At 46.1% G+C, this 26,870-nt stretch overlaps 1 protein-coding gene across 3 annotated transcripts in view; it reads left to right on the top strand.

The window, feature by feature from the left end:
- MICAL3 (microtubule associated monooxygenase, calponin and LIM domain containing 3) overlaps nucleotides 1-26,870 on the top strand; it is a 261,969-nt gene that overhangs the window by 52,343 nt on the left and 182,756 nt on the right. The window contains exon 1 of one of the 3 annotated variants that reach the window (XM_059726525.1): nucleotides 22,244-22,292. The exons of the other annotated variants lie outside the window; for them this stretch is intronic. The gene's annotated coding sequence lies outside the window, so the exon portion shown is untranslated. Of the gene's footprint in view, nucleotides 1-22,243; nucleotides 22,293-26,870 lie in introns of those variants that run through there. 3 annotated transcript variants of the gene reach the window in all.

Here is a 26,870-nt window from a genome sequence, read left to right as displayed (position 1 = left end):
ATGTTTTTGTATGCATCTGGCAAACAGAATATCTACTTTGAATACAAAATGTTATTCTCCCTTATGTGTAGAAGCAATTAAATTCCTCCATGACAGTGAAACATTGTAGTCTGCCTGTTTTAAAGCTTGCTTGCTTCTTTCTTTTTTTTGTGTGTAATGATTATTGACATTTTAAATTTGAGGCCTGAGGAACCTCAACAAAGTACTGCTTATTTGTTGATTTATAAAAAAACAAAACAACCCCCCCCCAGTATTTAAATACTAAGTGTTGGTGAAAGCCTGGCGTGGTGTATTTGTAGGTAAACTTCCTTTGCCTGGTATTGGAACTGTTCAACAATATGATGATCTGCAGCATCCTGGGATATTCTCGGATATAGGAATTGAAAATCAGGTAGAAACTGGTGGCTTGCATCCTAACCTCTGCTGCTTTTTAAGAAAGTGGTATTACTGCCTTTGCTTCCAGACTGTGGATGTCTTGTATGGCAGTCTCCTTAGAGTTGAAGAGACTTAATTTTAAGAGGGAAGTTTTTCTGTGCATTGTTGATCCTTTTCTCTGCTGTGAGATGGTCACATTTTTCACCCACATGTCAAGATGGGCAGTGTCATTCTGCTGCCTGCCTGACATTTCTGCCCCCTTCTCTTTTTGATGTGAGGCTATATCTCATGAATTTTTGAACAAATGTAAGGGATCCGATTAAATGAGAATTGAAAAATTTTCATTATGTTGGCAAACATCAGTGCCACAGATGTTGATGGTAAATAATTGTTGTTTGTGGGTTTTATGGGGCAATAGTTGCCTTCAGGCATCTCAGATCATATCTAGAATGGTTGGCAAAGGATACCCTGACCTTTTCACTTCCAAGTCACAACTCTCTTTTTTCCTCCTCTTCTTACTCTTATCATACCTTTTAGTAAATAAGGGTGGGCGGAGATTTTCCTTATTCATACACCTTTGGCCTGGATGATGTAGGTAGCAGTGTCCTTCAGTGTATTATTCATCTTCCGTGGAGATTTTCATTAGGCTGATTTATCTCAGGAAGGAAATCTCATAGTTTCATAGTTGGTAGGGTCAGAAGGGACCTGAGCAGATCATCAAGTCCGACCTCCTGCCATGGCAGAAAAGAGCACTGGGGTCAAACGAACCCGGCAAGGTGTTCATCTAGCGTCCTGTTAAAATCCCCCAGGGTAGGAGCCAGCACCACTTCGCTTGGAAGTTGGTTCCAGATCCTAGCTGCCCTGACAGTGAAGTAGCGCCTCCTGATGTCCAGTCTGAATCTACCCTCTGCCAACTTGTGACTGTTATTTCTTGTCACTCCTGGTAGTGCACAGGGGAACAGGGACTCCCCCAGTGCCTGCTGGTCCTCCCTGATGAGTTTGTAACAGGCCACTAGATCCCCCCTCAGCCTTCTCTTGTGGAGGCTAAACAGGTTCAGGTCCCTTAGCCTTTCCTCGTAGAGCCTGCCATGCTGCCCCCTGATCATGCAGGTGGCCCTCCTCTGGACCCCCTCAATGCTGTCTACATCCCTTCTGAAGTGCAGCGCCCAGAACTGGATGCAGTACTCCAACTGTGGCCTGACCAGTGCCGCATAGAGGGGGAGGATCACCTCCTTGGACCTGCTTGAAATGCATCTGTGGATGCATGACAAGGTGTGGTTGGCCTTCCTGACCGCCTCCTCACACTGCTGGCCCATGTTCATTTTGGCATCAATAATGACCCCAAGATCCTTTTCTACCTCTGTGCTGACGAGAAGGGAATTCCCCAGCCTGTAGGTATGCTGCTGGTTCTTCCTCTCCAGGTGTATCACCTTGCACTTGTCAGTGTTGAAACCCATCCTGTTCTCATCCGCCCACCCCTGTAACCTGTCTAGGTCCGATTGCAGCCTATTCCTCCCTTCTAGCGTGCCCACTTCTCCCCACATCTTAGTGTCATCTGCAAATTTGAACAGGGTGCTTTTTACCCCCTTATCCAAGTCGCTGATGAAGATGTTGAACTGTGCAGGCCTGAGGACTGACCCCTGGGGGACCCCACTGCCCACATTCTTCCAGGTCAAAAATGACCTGTCCACCACCACTCTCTGGGTGCAGCCCTCCAGCCAGTTACTGACCCATTTAACTGTGTAGGTGTCGATGCCACAGTCCCCTAGTTTTTTAATGAGAATGGGGTGAGAGACAGTGTCGAAGGCTTTCCTAAAGTCTAGAAAGACTACATCCGCTGCTACACCTGCGTCTAAGGATTTTGTCACCTGGTTATAGAAGGCCACCAGGTTGGTCTGACAGGACCTGCCTCTAATGAACCTGTGTTGGTTGCCCCTAAGCATAATCTCCCCTGCTGGCCCCTCGCGGACATGCACCAGCATAATTCTCTCAAAAAGCTTACCCAGGACCGAGATAAGACTGACTGTTGTATAGTTTCCTGGGTCCTCCTTCCTCCCTTGTTTGAAAATGGGAACCACATTGGCCCTTTTCCACCTCTGCTTGTGCAGATGTTTAATGAAATACTACTCAAACTGGATGGCTATGTAATCCAGGGTGGGGTGGGGACCCTAGAGAAGTCGCCGCCACAGAGTGCTTCTGTACCTTCTACTTGACTGCTGTCTTTCAGTATTTACTTGCGGATGAAGAGTTTTTTTCCACCCCTCCCTCTTCTACCCCTGCGGTGACTGTAAATACATCTGCTGCTGAGAACCTGCATCTGATTGATCACCCAAACTACTGAGCAGTCTGTTGCCAACATGTAGCTGGTGGGAGGCCACTTAATAACGAGGTTTCCAGTCCACAAAATCAGCTGCGACATGGAAGTGAGAGTGGCCTGTCCAGTACCTAAAGAGGAGTTGCACCTCCCTAGAGCTTGGCTTTAATAAAATAAAAATAAACCCCACAGAAGTAAGTTGGAGTGGCTTTCTGCACAGTGCAGTATTCTGTACTGTCTAACTCTTAATTGTATCTTTGGTGGGGTATTTACAGACCTCCAGTCTGTTTCATCTCTACGTAGTGTTTCCTCTGACTGTTGTTGGGACTATATCCTGCGAATTACTGCCAGTGATCTGACAGTCATATCCTTTCCCTGATTCAGGAAACAAAGGGAAGGCTTCCCAAGGAGAGGGGGAGGAGGAAGTGAATTTCTTACAGATGTATGCAAAGTGTGGGTATTGACTAATTGCATCAAATGGACGATTAGTCAAAGAGACACTGCAGAGTAGGAGTTTTGAAGTGATGGGAGCTCAAGAAGGGTGGCTGTGCCTTAAGGAAATGATCCTTCAGGCACAAAGCAAGACGATCCCTATGCGAGGGAAAAGAGGGAAAGGGGCCAGGAGGCTTCCTTGGCTGACCAGAGAAATCCAGGGCAGCCTAAGGGCCAAAAGGGGAGCACGTAAAAAGTGGAAACGGAGAAATCACCAAAGACGAATATACTTCCTCTGCTCGCGCTTGTAGGGAGGCAGTTAGACAGGCCAAAGCTACCATGGAGCTGAGGATGGCATCCCAAGTAAAGGACAACAAGAAATTGTTTTTTAGATATATTGGGACTAAAAGAAAGGCCCAGGGAGGAATAGGACCCCTGCTAAATGGGCAGAAACAATTGGTGACGGACAGAGGGGACAAGGCTGAACTCCTCAACGAGTTCTTTGCCTCAGTGTTCCTAAGCGAGGGGCATGACAAGTCTCTCACTGGGGTTGTAGAGGCAGCAGCAAGGCGCCAGACTTCCATGCGTAGACCATGAGATGGTGCAGAGTCACTTGGAAGAACTGGATGCCTTTAAGTCAGCAGGCCCGGATGAGCTCCATCCGAGGGTGCTGAAGGCACTGGCCGACGTCATTGCAGAGCCACTGGCGGGAATATTTGAACGCTCGTGGCGCACGGGCCAAGTCCCGGAGGACTGGAAAAGGGCCAATGTGGTCCCCATTTTCAAGAAGGGGAGGAAGGAGGACCCGGGCAACTATAGGCCAGTCAGTCTCACCTCCATCCTCGGCAAAATCTTTGAAAAAATTATCAAGGCTCACATTTGCGAGAGCCCGGCAGGACAAATTATGCTGAGGGGAAACCAGCATGGGTTCATAGCAGGCAGATCGTGCCTGACTAATCTGGTCTCTTTTTATGACCAGGTTACGAAACGCCTGGATACAGGAGGAGGGGTGGATGTCGTGTACTTAGACTTCAGGAAGGCCTTCGATACGGTATCCCACCCCATACTGGTGAACAAGTTAAGAGGCTGTGACTTGGATGACTACACAGTCCGGTGGGTGGTGAATTGGCTGGAGGGTTGCACCCAGAGAGTCGTGGTGGATGGGTCGGTTTCGACCTGGAAGGGTGTGGGGTCCCACAGGGCTCGGTCCTGGGACCGATACTCTTTAATGTCTTCATCAGCAACTTGGACGAGGGAGTGAAATGTACTCTGTCCAAGTTTGCAGATGACACAAAGCTATGGGGAGAAGTGGACACACCGGAGGGCAGGGAACAGCTGCAAGCAGACCTGGACAGGTTGGACAAGTGGGCAGAAAACAACAGAATGCAGTTCAACAAGGAGAAATGCAAAGTGCTGCACCTAGGAAGGAAAAATGTCCAGCACACCTACAGCCTAGGGAATGACCTGCTGGGTGGCACGGAAGTGGAAAGGGACCTTGGAGTCCTAGTGGACTCCAAGATGAACATGAGTCAGCAGTGTGACGAAGCCATCAGAAAAGCCAATGGCACTTTATCGTGCATCAGCAGATGCATGACGAATAGGTCCAAAGAGGTGATACTTCCCCTCTATCGGGCGCTGGTCAGACCGCAGTTGGAATACTGCGTGCAGTTCTGGGCACCGCACTTCAAGAGGGATGCAGATAACCTGGAGAGGGTCCAGAGAAGGGCCACTCGTATGGTCAAGGGCTTGCAGACCAAGCCGTACGAGGAGAGACTAGAGAACCTGGACCTCTTCAGCCTCCGCAAGAGAAGGTTGAGAGGCGACCTTGTGGCTTCCTATAAGTTCATCACGGAGGCACAGAAGGGAATTAGTGAGGATTTATTCACCAAGGCGCCCCCAGGGGTTACAAGAAATAATGGCCACAAGCTAGCAGAGAACAGATTTAGATTGGACATTAGGAAGAACTTCTTCACAGTTCGAGTGGCCAAGGTCTGGAACTGGCTCCCAAGGGAGGTGGTGCTCTCCCCTACCCTGGGGGTCTTCAAGAGGAGGTTAGATAGGCATCTAACTGGGGTCATCTAGACCCAGCACTCTTTCCTGCCTATGCAGGGGGTCGGACTCGATGATCTATTGAGGTCCCTTCCGACCCTAACATCTATGAATCTATGTTAGGGTCGGAAGGGACCTCATACTGTTCACCAGTATGGGGTGGGATACCGTATCGAAGGCCTTCCTGAAGTCTAAGTACACGACATCCACCCCTCCTCCTGTATCCAGGCATTTCGTAACCTGGTCATAAATAGAGACCAGATTAGTCAGGCACGATCTGCCTGCTACAAACCCGTGCTGGTTTCCCCTCAGCATAATTTGTCCTGCTGGGCTCTCGCAAATGTGAGCCTTGATAATTTTTTCAAAGACTTTGCCAAGGATGGAGGTGAGACTGACTGGCCTATAGTTGCCCGGGTCCTCCTTCCTCCCCTTCTTGAAAATGGGGACCACATTGGCCCTTTTCCAGTCCTCCGGGACTTGGCCCGTGCACCACAAGCGTTCAAATATTCCCGCCAGTGACTCTGCAATGATGTCGACCAGTGCCTTCAGCACCCTCAGATGGAGCTCATCCGGGCCTGCTGACTTAAAGGCATCCAGTTCTTCCAAGTGACTCTGCACCATTTCAGGGTCTACGCATGGAAGTCTGGCGCCTTGCTGCTGCCTCTCTACAACCCCAGTGTGAGATTTGTCATGCCCCTCACTTAGGAACACTGAGGCAAAGAACTCGTTGAGGAGTTCAGCCTTGTCCCCTCTGTCCGTCACCAATTGTTTCTGCCCATTTAGCAGGGGTCCTATTCCATCAACATCTATGAATCTATGAAAGTGCTTGACTAATATACTACCCCATGGCTTATGAATTTAATTCAGTTTTCATTCCTAAAATCAGACAGATGCTGGAAATGTTTCAACATCTCCTTTTTCCTTCCTCCTGTTGTCCCTCCCCCCCCCAATTATTCCAGCAATGACTTTGCCAGTACAGTGCATCTTTCTGGAACCCACACTCCCAGTTGGAGTTGGGAGGACAATCTTTGCCAAACCAAAAGAGAGGAGACTTAAGCAGCCAAATGGCAGCTTCTTTCTCTCCACCTCAGAATCCTATCCTGAGGATGGGTTTTGTTTTGTTTTTTAAAGCAAAGCAAAAGAGGGGAAAAAAAAAAGAGAGAGAAGTTTCTCATGATGATTCCTTTTAGTTCCAGGCTAGTGGTACCCAACCTTCCAGACCCATGGACTTGAATGGGTTGCGTGGGGTCAGTCCACAGGCCAGGTCCCACACAGGACTAGTGCATTAGGTCAGTCCAAAGGTGTGACTCTTCCACAGGCTTGGATCTAATGCGCAGGGCCACATTATCCAGTCCACGTGGTTTCTCATGGACCCAGAAATTTGGCAGCAGGGGAGCAGTAGTTAACACTGCCAACTCTTTTTCCCCCCTGCCAAATTTCCAAATCCGTGGGGAGCCTCACAGGCAGTATAATGGCTCCACTGGTTGGATTTGGCCCAGTGCTCTAGATTGGGGTGCTCAACCCCTGGCCCGTGAGCCTGATTCAGCCTGTGAAACTGTCATCTGGTCCCTGAGGCTCTCTACAGGTCCAGAAATCTCATGGCTGAGGAGCAGTGGCTTCTTTTTGGAGTGGGGAGTCTGTTGACATGTTGTAGCTGTGCATGTGTTTCTGGGGAGATAGTGTGTATATATAGGCTCTCAAACTAAGAAAGTAACTGCATCAGTCATATTTGAAGTTGTTAGCTGAGAACATTTTCTGTGGTAAATCTGATTTTGAGCAGAGACTCCTGGCTTTGCTGAAGCTCTTGAGTTGAGTAAATTAAAGATGAAGCTAGAGAATGGCACCTGGCACACCCAAAGATTAATTGCATTTTGAACTGAAGGATATTGTGCTTTAGAAATCTAATCGCAATCCTGAATGAATACCCTATTATGTTATCAACTATGTAAGCACCTTTTTTCTCTCCTCCTTCCTTCTCTGATTAAATCTTTTTTCCTGCAGAAAATGTCTGACAAAAGAATAAATGCTCTCTACAGCTGGAGGCTTGCAAAGCAACTAGTAGCTATGAAAATTTGGCTTTTGTTGTTAGTTTGTAGCTTCTGTAGCTGGGTACAAACAGGAGCAGAATCTGTGTAGTTGCCTTCCCTTCCTGTGACCTGGGAAGGTAGAGAAGAGTGGGGAAAGGAGCAGTCTATTCTACTACACCTGGTTTTGTTAACAAAGTCAGTATTGTGGATGCTTCTTAACCATCTCCTGGTGAATAGCTTTGTTTATCAGCAGTGCTGGTCAGATGCCAGGGCTTTGTCTGTGTGCTGCTACCATCTTCCTGCCAGTTCTGCTGCTCAACAGGGGAGATAGCCTCCTAATCATGTCAGCATGCCAATCCAGTTAGCTAATACTATCTAAAGACAGTGTTTAGTATATCACACCAGGGCCCTTGTAGGGTATAAATGTCCTGTAGAAAAAATGACCTCTGTGTAGGTTGTACCTCTTCTTTTTATTTTTATTCTTTGAAGTGGGGAGGGAGGTATTTGTGAATGCTGCTTGATACACGAGTGAATGCACCTTACAGCGGTACACTTTCTCCATTCTGGGGGAACTGGTTTTGGGAGTGGCTATCAGTGGGTTTCCTTTTCCTGCTAATTAAAGGAAGAATCCATCTGGCATTTAATTCCAGTAGCCAAAACCAAACCCTTGCCTGTGTAAAATCTTACATCTTTCTAACTGTGTATGTTTTCCAGGACTAAGGCCCTGGTTGGCAAGGACACTATTTAGTACCTTTTTGTCTGGACTCTATTATAGTGTCAAATAAAGCACATTTCCTTCCTCACAGATTATATGCAACTGTTTGCTAGTTGTTGCAATTCTTAAGGCTTATAAGTAAATATTTTCACTTTTAGTTTGTTTATTTAGCAGTAACACCTGCAAAATGTTAGGCACTCCTGTTTCTTATGGTGCTTAGTGCCTGGAGTGGATTTGTTGCTTGTCTTAATGAAGCACACTGGAACAGACTGATTAATGATGACACAGCCATGCAAGAAATCTTTCCAAAAATACCATTACATTTTTAACTTAAAAAGGTTTTATCTTAACAAACAAAGGTGAAAGGGAGCTTTCAAGGAAAGAAATGCTAAGAAAGACACAGCAGTGTGTCTAGGGCACGTGTCTGGGGAATATAAGAAGTCACTAGTGGTGATGTTGTGTTTGTTATTTTAATATCAAGTGACCAAATACGCTACAGACTTCAGGACCCTTTGTTCTGTACCAAGGCCTGGAGTTCTGGGAAGATTAAATCTTTTCCCAGATTAGTGAAGGGACCGTGGGTAGCAAGTAGATATCTGTGATGGAGAAGACATGGGAGCTATTGCTTTGATTTTGATACAAATTAATATTCAAGGTTGCACAGAAAATAAACAGATCATGATGCACTAGCCTAGTAATGTCTTGATGCATAAACTGAGACCATAAGCAGGGCATATTGTGTGTTGGGTTTGCTTTCTGTTGTTAAAGTCCCTTGTTTTCATAGATTTCATAGACATTAGGACTGGAAGGGACCTTGCAAGATCATTAGGTCCAGCCCCCTGCCTAAGGGGCAGGAAGTCAGCTAGTGTCAAGGGATCGCAGCAAGATAAGCATCCAAATGTTTCTTAAAAGTGTCCAGAGTAGGTGCTTGCACCACCTCTGGGGGGAGTCTGTTCTAGGCCTTGGGGGCTCAGACAGTAAAGAAGTTTTTCCTTATCTCCAATCTAAAAGAGTCTTGCAAGAGTTTGTGAATGTTGGACCTTGTCATCCATTGGGGTGCTCTGGTGAACAGATCTTATAGGTTATAGGTTGCCACCAAGTCATCCCTGAGCCTGCGCTTCTCCAGGCTGAAGAGTCCCATAGCTCACAGCCTCTCTTCGTAAGGCCTGTTCTGTTGTCCTTTGATCATGTGTGTGGCTCTCCTCTGGACTTGTTGATTTGTCATGCCTCTGTTGGACTCTGTTGTACACTGAAATAGGGGTTTTTGAGAGTCAAAAAAATGAAAAGAAATCACATGAGTTATCTACTGTATATTGGAGATATCGTCACTTTTAGAACTTTTTTGATTTACACTGCTCACAAATCATATGTTAATGTTTGGGGGAATGGGAGTGTGTGGGGTTGTGATAGTAGCCAGCTAGATTCTTGAAACATCAGTATTAGCTGTTCTGACTGCTAATCCCATTAATTGAATTTTTCTGTTGAGATGATTGGCAGTGAAGTAATTGAGGGTTGCTACAAATGTTGGTCACTTCGGTTTCAGAGTTGACATTCAAGATAAGAGAGTTCACATTTCAGAACTAATATGGTCATTGTTTCAGGCGCTTCCTGCATTTGAAGAAGACAGCATTGTACTTGGATATTTGGTTTAGCTTTCTTTGTAAGAGCGAGAGCTAAATAGTTAACTATTTTGCAATGAGAACTTTGTTTTGGAATAGAATTCTATAGTACTATGGAGAAAGCACATACCAAACTGCAAGAAATGCAGAGCACTGGATACACATACTACTGAAAAGCTCTTCCTTTTTAAATTAGATGATAGAGCTCTTGCCTTTTGGATTTGAAGTGAAAAAGATCTTAGATTTGTACATACTTATGCCCAGTTAGCATGTTTTCCCATGTTACTTGCCAGTGTAGTTTGTGCCAAGAGTGTGCTGCATTGGAGCAATTGAGGAGTTTTCTTAACCCAGTGTTTCTGTTCAATATACAATATGCCTACCAGAAACACAAAAGTTGCTGTTAAATCTGCAGCCAAGGCCACAGCCATATTCTGAGAGAAGCTAATCCATTTGGCTGAACTGAGCTGCAGAGTGACAGCAGGCTGCCTGCAAATATCCTTTCTTAAGGCAGGGTTTAAAATGCTCCGCTATTTAAATTAAGGATTAAAAAAAAAAAAGTGTAAATGAAAAATCTTTAATTTTCAAAACAGAATCTATCTGTCTGTAGCTTATACAGATGCTTGGAAACATGACATATGATAAAACATGAGGAACTGAGGCTTAGCAGAACCTGTTGCATGTTGGAAACCTTGCTGCATTACAGCATTCAGCTGTCCAACCAACCAGGGTCATGGGGAAAAAAAATCAGAAGGGTGGAATTTTCTATAAACAAACATCTAATCCTGGATGCAGGCAGGAATCTGAAGTGCAGCGGCTAAAGGTTATGCTGCACTTCACAAGGTGAAAAGGGGCAGGCATGAAAAAAGTGTCCCTAAAAATACTTGTATAATCAACACTCAGAGGCTTTCTTCCTCTGCAACCCCCTCACAGAAAAAGTCAACCAAGTGGCAGGAAACTGCTGTTACAGCTGGAATTGGTGATATCTTAACTTGCCCTGGAGGGGTCAAGTTTCTGTGCTACGTAGTGCAAGGTTGGTTTTTGGGTTTTTTTGTGTGTAGTTGTGGTAAGACTGTTGTATTAAACTCTTTTCACTTTCCTATACAAGTATGTGGTGTTTATAGGGGCAGACTAATCTTTCCTGTTTAAGCAGGAGTTAAAGGCACTTGGTTCTTGGCAGAATCAAGCCCTAACTGCACTCATTAGGTCAAGGAGCAGATGCACTTTAATCGTTTAGAGTCCTCTGTGCGAGTCACATTACTTCTGTAGTGCCAATATGTGATAACAGACGCATTGTATGAACTAGCACAATCTGTATAGCATCACCACCTGAGCTAAAGGAGAAGACTTTGAGTCTTGTCCACTGCTGCCTCTCTCCATCTTTTTATCTGACACACTGCTACTCTCCACAGACCCAATAATTGGCGTGGAAAGGGGATATGCAGGAGAAGTAGGGACAGATGCCCACAGTATCTGAACCCTGCACTCAATGTTCTGCATAGCATAGCAAAGGTGGCTTTGTCTTTAGTCTGTCTGATATGTCAGCTGCATTCGGTATATTGGACACTCTCTCATTTGGTCTGCTCGCAAATGATCACTTTGTTTTAAGCTGTTAGGATGCAGTTGGACTGTTGACCAGAAGGAAACAAAGGGGGAAATTTATTTTAAATTTAGACAGGGCGAACACTTTTTTTTTTTTGTGCCTGGTTTAAAATCTTGCAATCTGTTTCTGTGCTATAGTGAATCATATTATTCCCCTCTATGCACCCCCATATTGGGTGGAGGGGGGGATGACTTCTATGACTTTTTCCTTGTGAGTGCTGTGATCTCTTTTGTGTCATTGGTGTGAGTAAAAACCCAGAAAATGGTCACTTGTGTGCAAGGAACTTTCCAGATACTGAATATATCACCTTGCTTGAAGTGTTCTGGGTTGTGAATTGAATTCTGCATGTCGTTAAACTGACCATTATTTGCTGGTTAGGGATCAGAAAGTGTTTTCTGTCTTGTCAGAGCCTCCAAATGCAGCCCTGTCTTGCTTGACAAAGGTTAGTCCCAGATGACAACCAGCACAGAATAACCTTTTGCTTAATGCCCTCTTATCTAAAATCACCTATTTATATAGTGCTCTGCGAACAAAGTACCTAATATTGCTACCTAAAAGACTACTCAAGAGTCTTTTTTTTTTTTTTTTTAAGAAAAAATGGGAGAAAATGGCAAGAACTTGATGTAGCGCCCAACAGCTTTACAATTCCATTTAATTTATTTTAACAAGCCACAAACACATCAGGGGGAACTGGCTAATTATACCAGGGAAACAGGAAATGGGCTAGACACACAGTGTTGTCAAGAGTGCAGCACATTAAGCCATAGTTATATCTTTCCTCTCTTACTTACAGCCTTTTGTGTAATATTGTTCATAACCATAAAACACTTTTTACGGCACGTGTGGGGTTTTTAAGCTCTCTGTCCCTAAGATCATAAGGGTGAGAGAGGTATAAAATGTCTCTAATAGTTAATCTCCAAGTGATACCTGCTGTTTTCTAGGCTTTCATAAGACTCTAGAGCAGCAGTGCTCAACCTTTGGATCCTTGGGCCAGATGAGTGTCTTGAGGCTCATCTGCAGCCTGGATCAGACCCTGTAGCCCAGCACTGCTCCTTTCTTGCCTGGTGCACTGGGATTGGGTCCTGGGAGCCTGGCATCATTCCTCCCTGCCTCCTGTGTACTGAAATTAGGTCCTGAAGGCCCAGCAGCACCCTGTCCTACATGCTGTGTTCCAGGATTGGGTTCTGGGGGCCTTGCACTGCACGCCGGGATTGCATCCGGGCAAACCGACACTGCCCCCTCCATCCCCCTGCGTGCTGGGATTGGGTCTCAGGGATCTATCACCACCCCTTCCTTCCTCTGTGCTCTGGGATTGAGCCCTGAAGCCTGGCCACGTATGCTACTATTAGGCGGCAGATCCAATGTGCAGGGCCTGGGGCTCCCCATGGATCCAAAGAGTTGACATTAGGGGAGCGGTGACATACTGCTGAAGTAAGGTTTTTAAACCGTTTAATAGCATTGCTTCACACTGAAATCTTAAATGTGCCAAGACAAAACCTTTTTCATTCTACCTAAGTGGCATGGCTTGATGGTCTGTATGTGATGACAGTCTCTTGTGGTTTTGTTCATTGGTGACACTAGCAGTGTTAAGCAGGTGCTTTGTTCAATGGACAAAATCTCATGCATTTTTTTTTAAACAAGCTTCAGCTCTGTCTGCAGAGAATGGAGTCTGTTTGTTAAGTAGTGTTCTCCATTTTCAGTTTTTAGTGAATTTCACTGGTAAATTACTGGATTTTTTTTAATTGAAGTTATTCAGTTTTTTACTGACTTACATTCGTTTTTCAGTGTAAATCAGTAAAAACCCGTGGGGGGGGGGCCAGTGGCAGGAGCCGTCCATGGAGTGGGAGGTGAGGGGAGTGACAGTGGCCACATGGAGGCCAGGGGAGGGTGGCTGGAGCTGCTGCCTGGGGGCACAGGGCTCTTGGCTCTGACCCCTGGAGGGGTCATGGGATCGCTTCTGGGGTGAGGAGATGGGTGGGTCCCAGCTGCATCCAGCAGCTCTGGCTGCAGCCCTGCCCTGGGTACTGGGAACTGTGAGGTCTGCTGCGGGGCAGGCAGGACAGCCTGACCCCGCTCCCTGCAGCAGGTGCTGCACCCGGCTGCTCTGTGCGGGCCCTTGGGGCTGGAGCTGCTGCCGGAGGGGGGCGGCTCCTGACTCTGAGGTGCCAGTGTCAGTGCTGGGTTCCTCCTCTCTGCGTCTGGCTGCATGCCACTCCCCACTTTGCCCCAAGAGCTAGGGCAGCCCCGCAGCAGGCTGTTGCAGCACAAGGAAGGCAAGCGGCACAGCCTGTTGGCTGCTCCTGGGGCTACAGCAGGGAGCAAAACAGGGGTGTGTGGCTCTTGCTGCTACGTGCTCCCTGGAGAGGGCTGCGGGCTGTGGGCCTGCACCAGGCTTTTCCCAGGGGGTGCATGCCCTCGGATCTGCACGTGGGACAAGAGCAGGCTGCCGCTGCTGGCTGGGACTGGTGGAGGTACTCGGCTCATCCCAGTGCTTGGGATGGGTGGCAGCCTGCTCTTGTCTTGGGTGCAGATCCAGGTGCACGCACCCTCCAGGAAGAGCCTGGTGCAGCTCCCCAGCCTGTAGCCCTCCTGGGGGGCATGTAACAGCAAGAGCCACACACCCCCTGCCCCACCCAGCGCACCCACTGACAATTCCCCCTGCTTGGCTTCCTGCTGCAGCCCTGGGAGCGGCCGGCAGGCTGCACCGCACCCCTCCCCCACTCCCCTTCCCTAGTCCTAGCCTTACTCCTTAATCCCTCACTGCTGCAGGAACATGTTGTTTTTTTCCCTGATTTAAACTGATTTTTTTTCTTCTTCCTCTTTTCTTCTTTTTTATCCCGATTTCAACCCTGGTTTTTGTTTGGAAGATAAACCCTGAAAAATTCCTGGAATTTTTTTTTTTTTTTTAAATAAAAACTGAAAACGTAGAACACTATTGTTAAGGCATCTTGTCAGAAAATTGCAAATCTGATTTCAGATCTCAGTGGAGTTTGCTGCCTATAAAATGTTGACATAATAGTTGCTGTCTCCCTGTTTTCTCCCCCATCCTGTCCCTGAATTACAGCTGAAAAGGAACTGCAAGTGCAGGGAAGGGGGGCATCTCAATTTGGAGGCCCGCTGTTGTAAAATAATGCGGCTAATCCACATTGTCCAGAGGCTCTTTCCTGGGAGCAGCTACAGCTGACAGCATCTCTCTACTGCAGTTTGTTTTTTCCCCTGCGAATTGTTTTAGGATGCTGCCAGCTCTCTGCTGGCATATTTTAGAATGGTGTCAGACTGTTTGTTTCATTTCAGTCCCAAAATTATTTCAGTACTAGATTAGAAAGGTGGTTAATTTACCTCTTCGTATGTATATCTTCTATCAAGGCTTGCAGTGCAACCATTCTGGAGACAGAAGATGCATTGCACTCATGTATTTCTTGGAAGAACCTTTTACCAGAGCAGCTGATGAGGCTTAAGAGCTATTAGGATGCTTGCACAACATGGTTCACTTTTTGATACAGGAGAGCGAATCTAAATATAACCTTTCTTGCTGCTCAGACTCCCAGCGCTACTCTATGCCTTTAAGGTATGTGGGCAAGAGAGCAGCTTTATCGTTATATTTTTGTATTATGATAGTGCCTAAAGACTCTAGTCATGGACAAAGATGCTATTGTGCTTAGCACTCTACAGATGCACTCCAAAACAATCCCTGCTCTGAGGGGTTTACAGTCTAAGATGGGAGTAAAGCAAATGGACATGGAAAGCAAAAGAAAAGTGATTTTTGTGCTTGCTAGCTCTGCCTCAGAGGTCAGACCATCCTTATTGCTTAACCAGTGTCCAATTTTTATTGTGCATATCAGAGCAAGGAGCATCTCTTGTTTTACTGAGGGATGCGATGAACAGTGAGGTAGTTTGTGCATGTCTATATGAAGCTCTCTCCTATGCTTGAGAGTCAGCATGGGAGAAAGTGCAAAGGAGCTAATTTGAAAATTTTAATAAAGGGTGGTGAAAGTACACATCACTGGCTCACTGAAAGGAGGAGTTGAAATGCAGGTTTTGGAATGTATCACTTCACAGAGCTCTTCAGCTACAAATTTAGCGCTGTAGCATTAATCTGGGGTCAGTGCTTCTAGCAGGAATATGTGGCAAAGTCCTCCCTGGTTCACAGAATGCAGTAAGTACAGTCCTGATAAACAGCTCCATGAGACTGTGGCTAGAGGAGGGTCAGAGGCCGTGTTTGCTTCATTCTGTTATCTATAAGCTGTTTCTTTGTACATCTGGGTAGTAACTAGGTCAGTTTTTGCCAAGGATCTCCAGTGGCATGGCAGTGGGAAACATAGCAGATCCTTTCCAGAGTTGCTGCTTTTCAGAGGGTCAGGATTGTTTTACTTTGCTGATGCAGAATCCTAATACTTCATTCTCTCTGTTCTTTGCTCGCCTTACAGGCTTTTTGAAGTTGGGGATTTGACTATGCAAAAAACTAACAAGAGATGGTAGATAGGCCTTAAGAGAAATTGTGCGTCAAGGGAAACAGAGTAATAGAAGTGTTTCTGAATCTACTTTGATGTGAAATCCCTTTTGTAGTATATTGGTGAACAGGAAAGGGAAAGTGAGCGTTGCTTCTAGAGCAGTGGGGCTTGACCTTTTTGGCAGGTGTGCCACACCCTCCATGAGTGCCACTCTGATTTCTTTCTCTTACCCAAGCTGCTGCTCAAATTTCTACTTTCTGTCCGTACTCCCTGACTCCCTGCTGCTCTGCTCTTTGCTTCCTGACCGATGCCATTCTGGCACCTGTCCCTTCCCCCATCTGTCATTTGCCAAATGGAGGCTGCCCATGTCATTTAGCACCCATGCCACAGGTTGCTCCTCATCCCCACCCCCCACTCTAGAGCAGAGCTGTCCATGCAACCCCTGATCAAGTTGGGGACCCCAGGTTCCCACATGGAGCCTAGAGTCAATCTCCAGGCTCCCCCTCCCTCCTTTGACTTGCACATCTTGCACCCCACCCCTCAGTGCAGCTCACTGACACAGCAGGAAATTGGATATTTTTTTTTAAATCTCTACCCCAGGTAGAAGGTAGAAACTGTCTGTCCAGTTAATGATAAATCAGGATTTTCTCCACTGGTATTATTTGGAACTGTTTGTATTGAAGGATTGTGTTTATAAAACAAAACCAACCACCTTCTCCCTTACTTTCCATTTCTGGGATAAACTTATTAGGTAGATGGTAAAGGATACTTCTAATTATCCTCATTTGTATCCCTCTGACAAGTTAAAAATAGAAATCTATAACAGTAGCATGCTGCCAGACCCTAGCAATAATGTTCTTTCATGGCCAGAATGCCCGTCACCCACAGTTTTTCTTCAGTGGGCCAGATTCTTTATTCAGGTTGGTTTTGTGGTGCTCAGCTTAGCTCTGATCTGGAGAGACATTCTTCTAACCTGTGCATCCCAGTGCTGTAGGACAGCCAAGTCCTCACAGCGATGCACATGGTGAGTGGCAGCCCAGCAGTGGTTAATTTCCAAGGGAGCTCTGAGGGCCCTCTTCTTCTGTTACTGCACTCATTAAGTTTTCATGGAATGTTGCCCTGCTGCCCCTTAGTGAAGTGGAGGATGAGGTGGTACCATTCTCCTCCACGCCCCCATTCCTGTTGTTCAGAGCTTAATTTAATAATATGCTTGAACAGCCAAGGAGATCTTGTTAGCTTGGCTCAGTATTTGTAAACAATATTTGCTCTGTAACATTCTTCCGTGGGCTGCCCCACTCGCCCCCCTCTATTCGCATGCCCTTGGCCTAACTAAACAGCTCCATTCATACAAGCAGAGTCCTTCCACGGAGAAAATGGGATGAAAGGGACCAGTCCTTTAGTGTCTAGCTGTGGGTGGCGATGTTAAAGACCTCTTTTAGTATTGGATAGCAACTTGAAGCCAATCTCCTTAAAAGCTGTTCCCTTGTCATTTTTGCTTTCCCCTTCCTCCACCCCTGTCTTTCTGTTTTCAAGTCAGAAATCCCCCTTTAAGCTTCATGACAACTCAAAGAACTTCCTTTTTGTGCCTGAAATCACTGTACCCTCTAAAACAAAGGATTTTGACTTGAAATAATCTACTTTGGGGATTTGCAGTAAGTGATAAGAGAGCCAACTGCAATGTATGTCACTAGGTCTCTCTTTCTCAAGGGTTTGGTTGTGTGAGACTCATATTGAAATGCATTTGTATAAGTTACATGTATGGTTGCCAATCTTCTAGGATTGCCCTGGAGTCTCTAGGACTTAAGATATAAATCTCCAGGAGACTGCTGAGAGTCCCCCAGGAGATAAATAATAGGGAATTCATTAAAATAAACATTAAATGTTGAATCCAATTTATACAGTAGTTGTTTTTTTTAATGTAATAGTAATGTGCATTTGCCTTCCTGACAAAGTCTGTGTACTGTAATGTATGTCATTACGTCATGTGATTAAAAACCTCTCCTGGAATAGATTCAAACAGAGTTGGCAATCCTAGCTACAGAGTTGAGGGCCTCAAGTCTAATGAAGGTAACTGACTGCTGTTACACTTGCATCCTGATCTATCGCTCCTCTCCTTAACATTGCCTGTGGTAGGTAGCCTTCTGCCCTACACCCGGGTTCCTTTTATAATCTGTCAGTGAGTGAGCACAGCTTCATGGATGAAGCAAAATCCATCTCTCCTGCATTTTGATTGGTGGTTGGTGATGTAACTGCATAATTCACACTAATCGGTCTCCCTGGAGTGAAAGACTGAAAAGCAGGATGTTAGCCAGCAGGCATTCCTCGTTTGCTCTTGTCCTAGAGGAATGGTGAAGTAGGGGATCAAAAATATTGGAGCAGCTTGCATCATTGCACAAGTTCAGGCTAAGTGTAGACTCCGTCAAGGGGGCACTGGAGTCTTTTTGTAGGAGATGGGGATTTTATATTGTAGCAGAACGGGAGAAGTGCTCCTCAGAAGGAGAGCCCTTTATGGAGTCTGCATTTTACAGAAACAGTCGCTCTAAAATCTGGTGCAATGAAGCAAGGATAAAAAAACCTGGGGTGTTGGGGGCAGAGGGGTGATAAAATGGTAACTAGTGGAAGCATATCTTGTCCATGGTTATTTTTGTGAGAATAATTCTTCTTGGTGCTGTTCTGACTAACAAGATTTTTTTGTAACAAGCACTGCATGCACTTAACAGCTACAGACGTGTCGATTTACAAGTGAAAAACTTGTCTTATTGTACTTCACAAATTTCTCTTTTCAAATTCATGGTAGCACCACTGACTTTGTCACCTGTATGGATTATCTGATCTGCCTGGGTAATGTGGAAGTCACTAATGGTTTAACAGTGAAACTTGCTGAGTTACAGTCCTTTAACCTGGGCTGAGACGATGCCTCTAATCTTCTTAGGAACCCTGTATTTTGGTTTTTGGAAAGAACTATTTAAAGGCAGCGGTCTCAGAAATTGCAGTTGCTCAGTCCATGACCTCACTCAGCCTGCTTAGGCAGAGCTTAATTCATTGCTTTCTTGCAAACATACAATCACTGCACTATCTTTAGCTGTTTTGTGGTGTAACTGTAATGGTCTCATTCTCCTCGGGTGCAGATGATTTACATTTTCCTGTACTAACCAGACTCTCACTAAGAGAACAAATACATTTCCCCTTACACGCATTCTGAAGCATTACTCAGCTCATTATTAAGCAGCTTGCTTGCTTAACTTTCTTTTTCTTGTGCATGGTATATTAGATATATGTTTTGAACTGAATAACAGCAGGAAAGAAAATCTTTATAAAAGCAAGATTTTGATCTGCCTAGCGTTGTCTGAAACTTTCCCTTTTCCTCCTTAAAACTCACTGTGCTGGATTTATGGACATGGAGTGCATTGCAAGCAAAAGGTGATAAGATGTCTTATTGACAAAAGTAGAAACATGGCTTCAGATATCCATGGACATACAGGAAATGTACACTTGCAAGTAAAGCCAGGACACAGGAAAATCTACTCCTTTCCTAAATGTCTCTAAATTATAGTGGGATTCTAGTAAACACCCACAATGACAAAGTTGCATAGTAGTTTCCACTGTGTTGTCCCCTGTCATGACTTTCTGAAACATCCAACTTCAGGGATGACATTTTCCAGGCATTGTTTTTTTCTGAAGGTAACTGTTGGGTTTTTTTTGAGGAAAATTAGTTCAGTCATTATCAGGGATCCAGGTTTTCCGTTTCCCACAGAAAAATGGAGAAAACCACAGATTCCCTGTTTTTATTGGAAAAAACACGGATTTCCCTCTTTAGCGGAGAAATCTGCAAATTCTCCACTTCTGCAAAGAGCTCTTACAGGCTGGCACAGCTCCAGTCTGCAAAAGCCGATTTACAGAAAGGGAGGAAAACCCCCAGCCCTGCCCGGAGGGGCAGAGAGAGGGGGAAGGGCGGGCTTGAGCCTCTGAGGCAGCCAAGGCTGGGCTTGGACTCAGCCTTTGCCCCTGGAGCCTAGAGGTGAGTGGGGCTGTGGGGCAGGGGTGGGGAAGATGGTTGGGGACTGAGGGAGTGGAGGGTGCTGCTGGCCCCAGGCAGCACATCACAGCTGGGAGCAGAGCCAGGGGGTGAGGGTAGGGTGCCCCTCTGTGGGGGGGGCTTTGCAGGCAAGCAATGTGGGGTACAGTGTGGTAGTGCCCACCATGTACAGGCTGCACACATGTCGCCTGGCTGCCTGCCCATGGGGGGGAGGCTTGCATGTGGCTTCCTGCACAGCTCTGTGGCTGGCTCTGCAGCGGTGGTAAGGGATGGTGGCTGGGGGGGAGCAGGGGGGCTTGCATGTGGTGGCCGCTGCCACTTACCTGTAGGGCTGTGCCAGCAGTGACGGCCGCTGTCTACAAAACCTCCCGATGCCACTGCGGAGCTGTGCAGCCAGCTGCAGAGCAGTAGTGTGGTGGTGGCTGGGTGGCACACAGCCATCCCCACCATCCTGCACTGCATGGTGGCCACAGCTGCCACCACATGGTTATGGCTGCCTTGCGGCCGGCCGCACAGCTCCGAGCACAGCTTTGTGGTGGCAGTGGGAGGTTTTGTACGCAGTGGCCACCACCGCTGGCACAGGTGGCCCCACAGGTAAGCAGCAGTGGCCAGTGTGTGCCAGCAGTGACAGCTGCTGTGTACAAAACCTCCCGCTGCTGCCATGGAGCTGGGCTCAGAGCTGTGCAGCTGGCCGCACAGTGGCCGTGGCCACCGTGCTGTGTGGGATGCTGGGGATGGCTACGTGCCACTCGGCCGCCACCACACTGCTGTCCTGCAGCCAGCTGCACAGCTCCGGGCATGGCTGTGTGGTGGCACAGGGAGGTTTTATAGTCAGCGGCCGTCATTGCTAGCACAGCCCTACAGGTAAGCTACAGCGACCGCTGCATACGAGCCCCCTTACCACCCCAGCCACCATCCCTCGCCGCCGCTGCAGAGCCGGGCACAGAGCTATGCAACCGGCCACGTGCAAGCCACTGCCTCCTCCCCCTCCCCTGGGCAGGCGGCTGGGTGGCATGTGTGTGACCTGTACATGGTGGGCACCACCACACTGCCCCTCATCACTTGTCCACTTAGCCACTCCCACAGAGGGGCACCCCTGCCCTCACCCCATGGCTCTGCTTCTGGCTGTGGTATGCTGTCTGGGGCCAGCAGCATGCCCCTCCCCCCCCCAACCATCCTCCCCAGCCCTGCCCCACAGCCTCCATGCCCCACTCACCTCTAGGACCCAGGGGTAAAGGGCATGGCTCTGCGGTGTCAGTGCTTGCCAGCTAAGCCCCCCCCAGCCAGCGTACAGCTGCCACCACCACACACCGCCCAGAGCCATGCTGCTGGTTGTGGGGCATAAGCAGCAGTGCAGTGGCGGCCGCTGCATGCAAGCCCCCCTTTCCACTCCCCAGCCAGGTGGTACATATGTGGCCTGCACATGGTGTCTGCCACCACACTGCCAATGCTGCGCCCTGCGCCACTTGCCCACAAAGTCATGCAAGCGGCTGTGGGATGGTAGCACAGGGTGCAGTGGCAGAGTTGTGGTAGCGGCCTCTGTGTGCAAACCCTGTCAGGCCGACTGGTGCATGTGTGGCCTGCAGAGTGGCACCCCTGCCCTCAACCCCTGGCCCTGCTCCTGGGAGTGGGCACAGGGGCACACTCCCCCCACTTCTTGATCTATCCCCCCAGCACCTTCCCCCCCCCCATATGCTTACTTGCTGGGGTGGGTGTCAGTGTCTGTGTGTTCCTCTGTCTGCATGTCTGGGTCTGGGGGCCTGTTGTGAGGGGCATCAGGAGGGCTGTTGAGACTGGGGGGGAGTGCGGTGCACCAGCAGCACTCAGTGGGGAGGGCTGTGAGGGAGGCCTTTAATTTTTATCACTGATTTGGGGTTTTTAATCGGAGAATTTGCAGTTTTTAATTGGAGAAGACCAGGATCCCCGGTCATTATGCACACAAAGCTTTTAAGTTCCCCACACGAAAAAAAACACCTAAGAATTTTTTATTATTTTTTGTGCAACATTACAACGGAACAGATAAGGATTCTGTATTTCAGTACTGAAGTGCCTTAATTTGTTCTAGTGAAAATGTGCCTTTATTGTATAAAATTCTAAAAAAATAGGGCAGAGGAGCTTCAGGAGGCCATCAAGACCGAGGATGCTTAACTCTTGGCCTGCAGGCCCGATTCAACTGCTGAGTCCATGTCATCCAGTCTGTGGGGCTCCCAGCAGTTCCCAAAATTTGGTAGTGGGGGAGTGGTGGTGCTGTGCACTGGATTGGGCATGCAGGGTGGTGTTGGTCTCACTCTCAGCATTTGGGGCACATGATCCCAGTGCATGGGAGTGGCATGGGGCCCAGTCCAGGCACAAGGACCTGGCCCACAGGTAAAGGTTGAGCATCAGTTATCTAGACCAATCTCCCTGCTCAAGAAGGGAAAATCCCAATGAAGAACAATCCTAGCTAAGTGTTACATACTTCTAAAAATTATATTTTGCACACATTTTCTTGTTTTTTTTGTTTTTTTTTTTAAAGGGAATACCTAAAAATAGTAGCATTAGTTATGCTAGCTATCCATATCCTATAAACTTCTGAATCGGAGCTTTTCTGAAAATGAGGTGGTTTATCATATATGTGTTTTTCATAGAGAGAATGGACACAGGACTTAAACCACCATGGACTACATAAAACAGGGTAAAGTTGAAGATATTTAATACTCAGAATTAAATCGCAATAAATCTTTCACTGTCTTCAATTATTATTATTGTAAACTTTTAAAATTCAGTTTTTAAAACTTATTTTTTGAAATGTACTTTTGCCAGCTTTAAGGGGGGAAAAAATTTTTTTTCTTATTCAGCTTAGAAAACTTTATTTTTATGGGCATGTTCACTCCTTAGAAAAGTTGTTTTTTGTGTGGAGTGTATTTTTGAAAGGGTGATTTTTTGTTACTTGACTCCTTTTGGAAATCTTACTGTATTAGTAAGTACCTTTAACTCCATCTTGTGTCCCTTTGGAAATCTTCCCCTCCCTTCCGCCCGCCTCCCAATTCCCCCTAACCAAAGTATAGAATAAAGTAATTGGCACTTATTTGAAATTTACGTATACATTGCATGAACATTTAGAAAAGTTACTTCTATGCAAAGTAGATAAATAATACATACTAGTAATTTTCTAATATTTCTCTAAAGAACTGGTCATGAGATCTTAATATAGCTACTATTAAAAACATGTTGGCAAAAGGGAAAAACGTAAATGACAAAAATAATCCAGTCCTTGGATAAATGAGAGCCTGACACTTAATTTAGCTACTAGACTTTATTTAGCAGGAATCCTGGTTTTTGCTGTTTAAAAATGGCATATTCTCTGATTTAACCCCTCCATCCATGTTTTTCCACAATTAAAACTAAATCTATCTATTATAAAATGCATATATATAAAGTATAGGTATCAGTTGAATACAATGTTATATTGATATATTTACAACCTTAAAGCAATTTAGAAGCCTACCAGTGCCTCAATCATTATAATAAAATACATTCTAAATGCCTATAAATTTTAGCTCTTTAATTTTGGGGTTTTTTTATCATGGAAAATCAGAGCTCCCCTTGCCCCCTTTGCTCATCAGAATGTGGGTCTCCACCCCACTTCTTTTTGGTGCTAAGCAGCCCTAATATGTCAGTCCCCGTGCCCCTGCCCCTCACTTCCAAGCCACAGCCCTCCCTCCCCCCTGCTCTGCTAGTGCCCCTTGCTCGACTGACAGTTCCCTGGCCCTGCTGGTGCCCATCACTTCTGACAAGTAGCCCCCCAGCTCTACTGGTGCCCCTCACTCCTGACCCGCTGCCCAGCATATGAGCCAGGGAGTAAGTGGGTAGGAAATGGGGTGGGTGTTTGGGGAAGGGGGAGTGTGAGCATAGGTGACTCATGGGGCAAAGAGGGGTACATGGCCCCAAGATTTCTGTGCCCACGGTGGGGCATGGGTCTGCAGTCAGGTCAGACCAGCTCTGGGCAGGAGCAGCCTGTGGGACCTGGTGCCAGAGGGAGTGTTGTGCCACCATGGCCACCAAGGTGTGTTCTGCTTGTTTTTGCTTGTATAGATATTGTAGAAGACAAATTTGTATCAATTTGTTGTAGGTGCCCATGTGTCTAAAGGCTGTGCTCATCCAGTTGGACCATATCATAACCCATGTTGTATACAAGAAGGCTGTTTATGGTTGCATGCAATAAGTTTTGGTAGCTTCTGACTTTTTGAATGCTCCACTGTGGGCACCCTCAGTGTTCTTAAGTTTGTCTTCAACATGTAGTTTAGCATCAGGTTTAAACAGCTGTTTCTTCAGTAGTTATTTGACATCCCTGCTTCCATCATGAGAGGCGGTGACACAAGCAGTTGTAATAAAACCACATTGTCTGGAGTTCAGTATCTGTTTATAGCACAGAATAGATTGACTGAGCAAAAGGCTCTTATGTTCTCCAGAAACCTGATCTGAGAATATTGGGCTCCATGGATGACAAGTACTGGTAGTTTGCTCCCTGGATCCCCCTACCTCTTCCTCTGAAAACACCTCTGCTGTAAATGTGGTTGGTGTGGATACTCTTATTATTTCTCTATGAGTCTTTGGTGAGGTGCAGTAAGCAGATCAGCTTCTAAACTACATTCTGTAGCTATATGTGTGAATGTAGGAAGAAAAGTATCTTAACGACCTTTGTAGGGTTGTACATGAGTTCTTTGAAGTTGCCTTGCTACAGATGAGCTTGCACCTTTGTGGTGTTTGACGTCCAAGTTTGAAACTTCTTTATTATGGTAGGTGTCTGGCAAAGGTAGAACATTAGGGTATTAATATCACACCAGAACTGTGGGCAACTTGAGATTTAAATGCTGTGAGGAAACAAACCGTTTAAGCTCATTATTTTGAAAGGACATGCCTCCCGCAACAACAACCCATTACAGTCTCAATACTTGCAAATGCAGTTGTGGATTTTACCTAATTAATTTCCTTACCAAAAATCATCTGTATCAAATGTGTCATCTTGCCAGCTATGTTTTATTCCTCAGTGTGGTTTTTTTTCCTAGTACTTTGTCCAGACTAACTTCAAATTATTTGAGCCACAGGCCTGCATAACTTGAGATTGTGCCAAGTTAAATTGATACCTACCCACACATTGATTTTCCACCCCACCCCCCTTTTTTTAAAGGAAATCTTGATGATTTGCATAATGTATTTCTCTATTTAATGGCTTCTAATTCCATTGCTTTGCTTTGTCTTAAATAAGAGGTGTCTACAAAGGAAGAGAGATTACTTGAGCCTCTAGCAGTGCAATTTCTGATTCGGGGAAAAAAGAACTAAAAAAGGCAAATTAGGGGCCAGTAACAGAATTTGTCTTGTTATAGAGCTGCTGGGAGCCTATACACGCGCAGCAAGGCTGCTCTAACGTGCTATAATTGCAGTGCATTGGAGCAGACTTGATTAATCAAGTCTTCTGGAGCATGGTAACTACTGCACTCTGGCATCATGTGTACCTGTGTCCCTGCACTAAGAAATGGCGGTGGTGGTGCTTTTAAAGCTCACTTGACGAGCTTTAGTTAAAGCGCCCTTGCCAACATTTTTCAGCACAGGGGCGCGGGTACATGTGACGCTCTTGCTTTAATTAGAGGAGCTCTTGGAGTATGTGTATAAATTCCTGCTGTGTATATAGGAAAAATATTATATGGGGTCTAAAAGTAAGTTTACTTGAAACATTAAAAGCCCAATCATGCGTGCTTCTTAAAGGGGCGTACAAAACTTGAAATAAATTTTCTGTAGAACTGGAAATTAATTAAATGGAAAGATTTAGAAAATTAAACTTTTCTGTTCTATTTCTTCTTTCTTCTTGCATTTTGTCTTTTTGACAATGAAAACAAACTGGGCAGTTTTAGTTTCCATTTTAGTAAGTTTCTAGTTGTTCCTGGGTTCTACTATGGCGGCAAAGACCCACAGTATTTTCTCACGTGCCCCCACATAAAATGTGCACCCCTTTTTTTGGAAGGCGGAATGTAGGAAAAAAGATTCGTCAGGAGTCATGGGCGACTGTGACATGGAGTAAGTCCCCCTGGCATCCCATGAGGCGGCAGGGCTACTTTCTGGGATGTCACAATTCCTGGACACTGTTTCCCAGGAGGACTTACTTTTTGATATAAGGCTAGGCCCCAGACCCTTGGAAGGGCAGTAGTGAGACTGTTAGCTTTTTTACTGTAAATAGCTCTTTATGTAAGTTCCTATAAATAAAGTGCTGTTTCCACATTAGGAGCCCCATAAAGATGATACCAGCAGCTCACTTGCTGCTTCAGACTGAAGCTAGTGTTCAGTCAATAGCTGTGGCTGTGACTGTGAGAGAGTTAAACACAGGACTTGGTCATCCTGGCTGCTGTATGGCATGCACAGTGTCTCCAGGATTGCTGCTCTTGCAGTGAAGAAGATGGCCTTCCTACTTAAAATTCACATCCCTATTTTTTGGTGGGGAAGGGTGCATATTATATGAGAGAAACTACAGTATGAGAGATGCTACACAAGTCTCTTTGGGCAGTTCCTCCTCCTTTGTACTGGAATCTTAAGTCTTTGAAAGCCTTTTTTCTGTGTTTGCCCAAGCAACCTCACTTTAGTGTATTCAAAAGTCACCAGGTTTAGCAGTTCACACAGACAATTTAATTGCTTCTGCCTCACCTGTTCCCTAGAAGCAGCCAACAGCTGCTGGGAGACCCTCAAACCTTTCCTTAATTTCTTCTTGCTTTAAAAAAAAAAAAAAAAAAAAAGTGATGATGTCAAACTCATGTGGGTGGGTATAGGTAAAAAACAGAGCCCTTCTATATACCAGGTGTCTGCAATTTGTAACCTACAGGTGGGATCTGGCTCCCAAGCAATGCCATCTGCCCTACAAAGCCAGAACATTGGTGGCAATTTGGTTGGCAGAAGGAACCAGGAGCAGTTGGCAATGGAGGAAGCAACAACTGGGTCACAAGTGTGTTGACGGCAGTTCAGCAGCAGGGGAAGCAGTGGTAACCTACATTCTAGGCAGAGCTGGGTTATTTCAGCCTGCCAGTCCTAACAGGTTGCCAGCCCCTATTGTATCATTACCCAGTAATAATACCAAGTGATCCTGCTCTAATAAACCTAATCCATATGAAGTGGGATTCCAGAAAAAGATGGTGACATCTACATACTGATTGTTTAAAACCAGTATGTAGTTACAGCTAGCTTTTTGAAAGGGAAAAATGTCTTACTTCTATAATAGTGTCCGGAT

The sequence above is a fragment of the Alligator mississippiensis genome, chromosome 4 (assembly GCF_030867095.1).
Source record: "Alligator mississippiensis isolate rAllMis1 chromosome 4, rAllMis1, whole genome shotgun sequence".
NCBI classification, from domain to species: Eukaryota; Metazoa; Chordata; order Crocodylia; family Alligatoridae; genus Alligator; species Alligator mississippiensis.
This window is presented reverse-complemented; position numbering and strand designations above follow the sequence as displayed.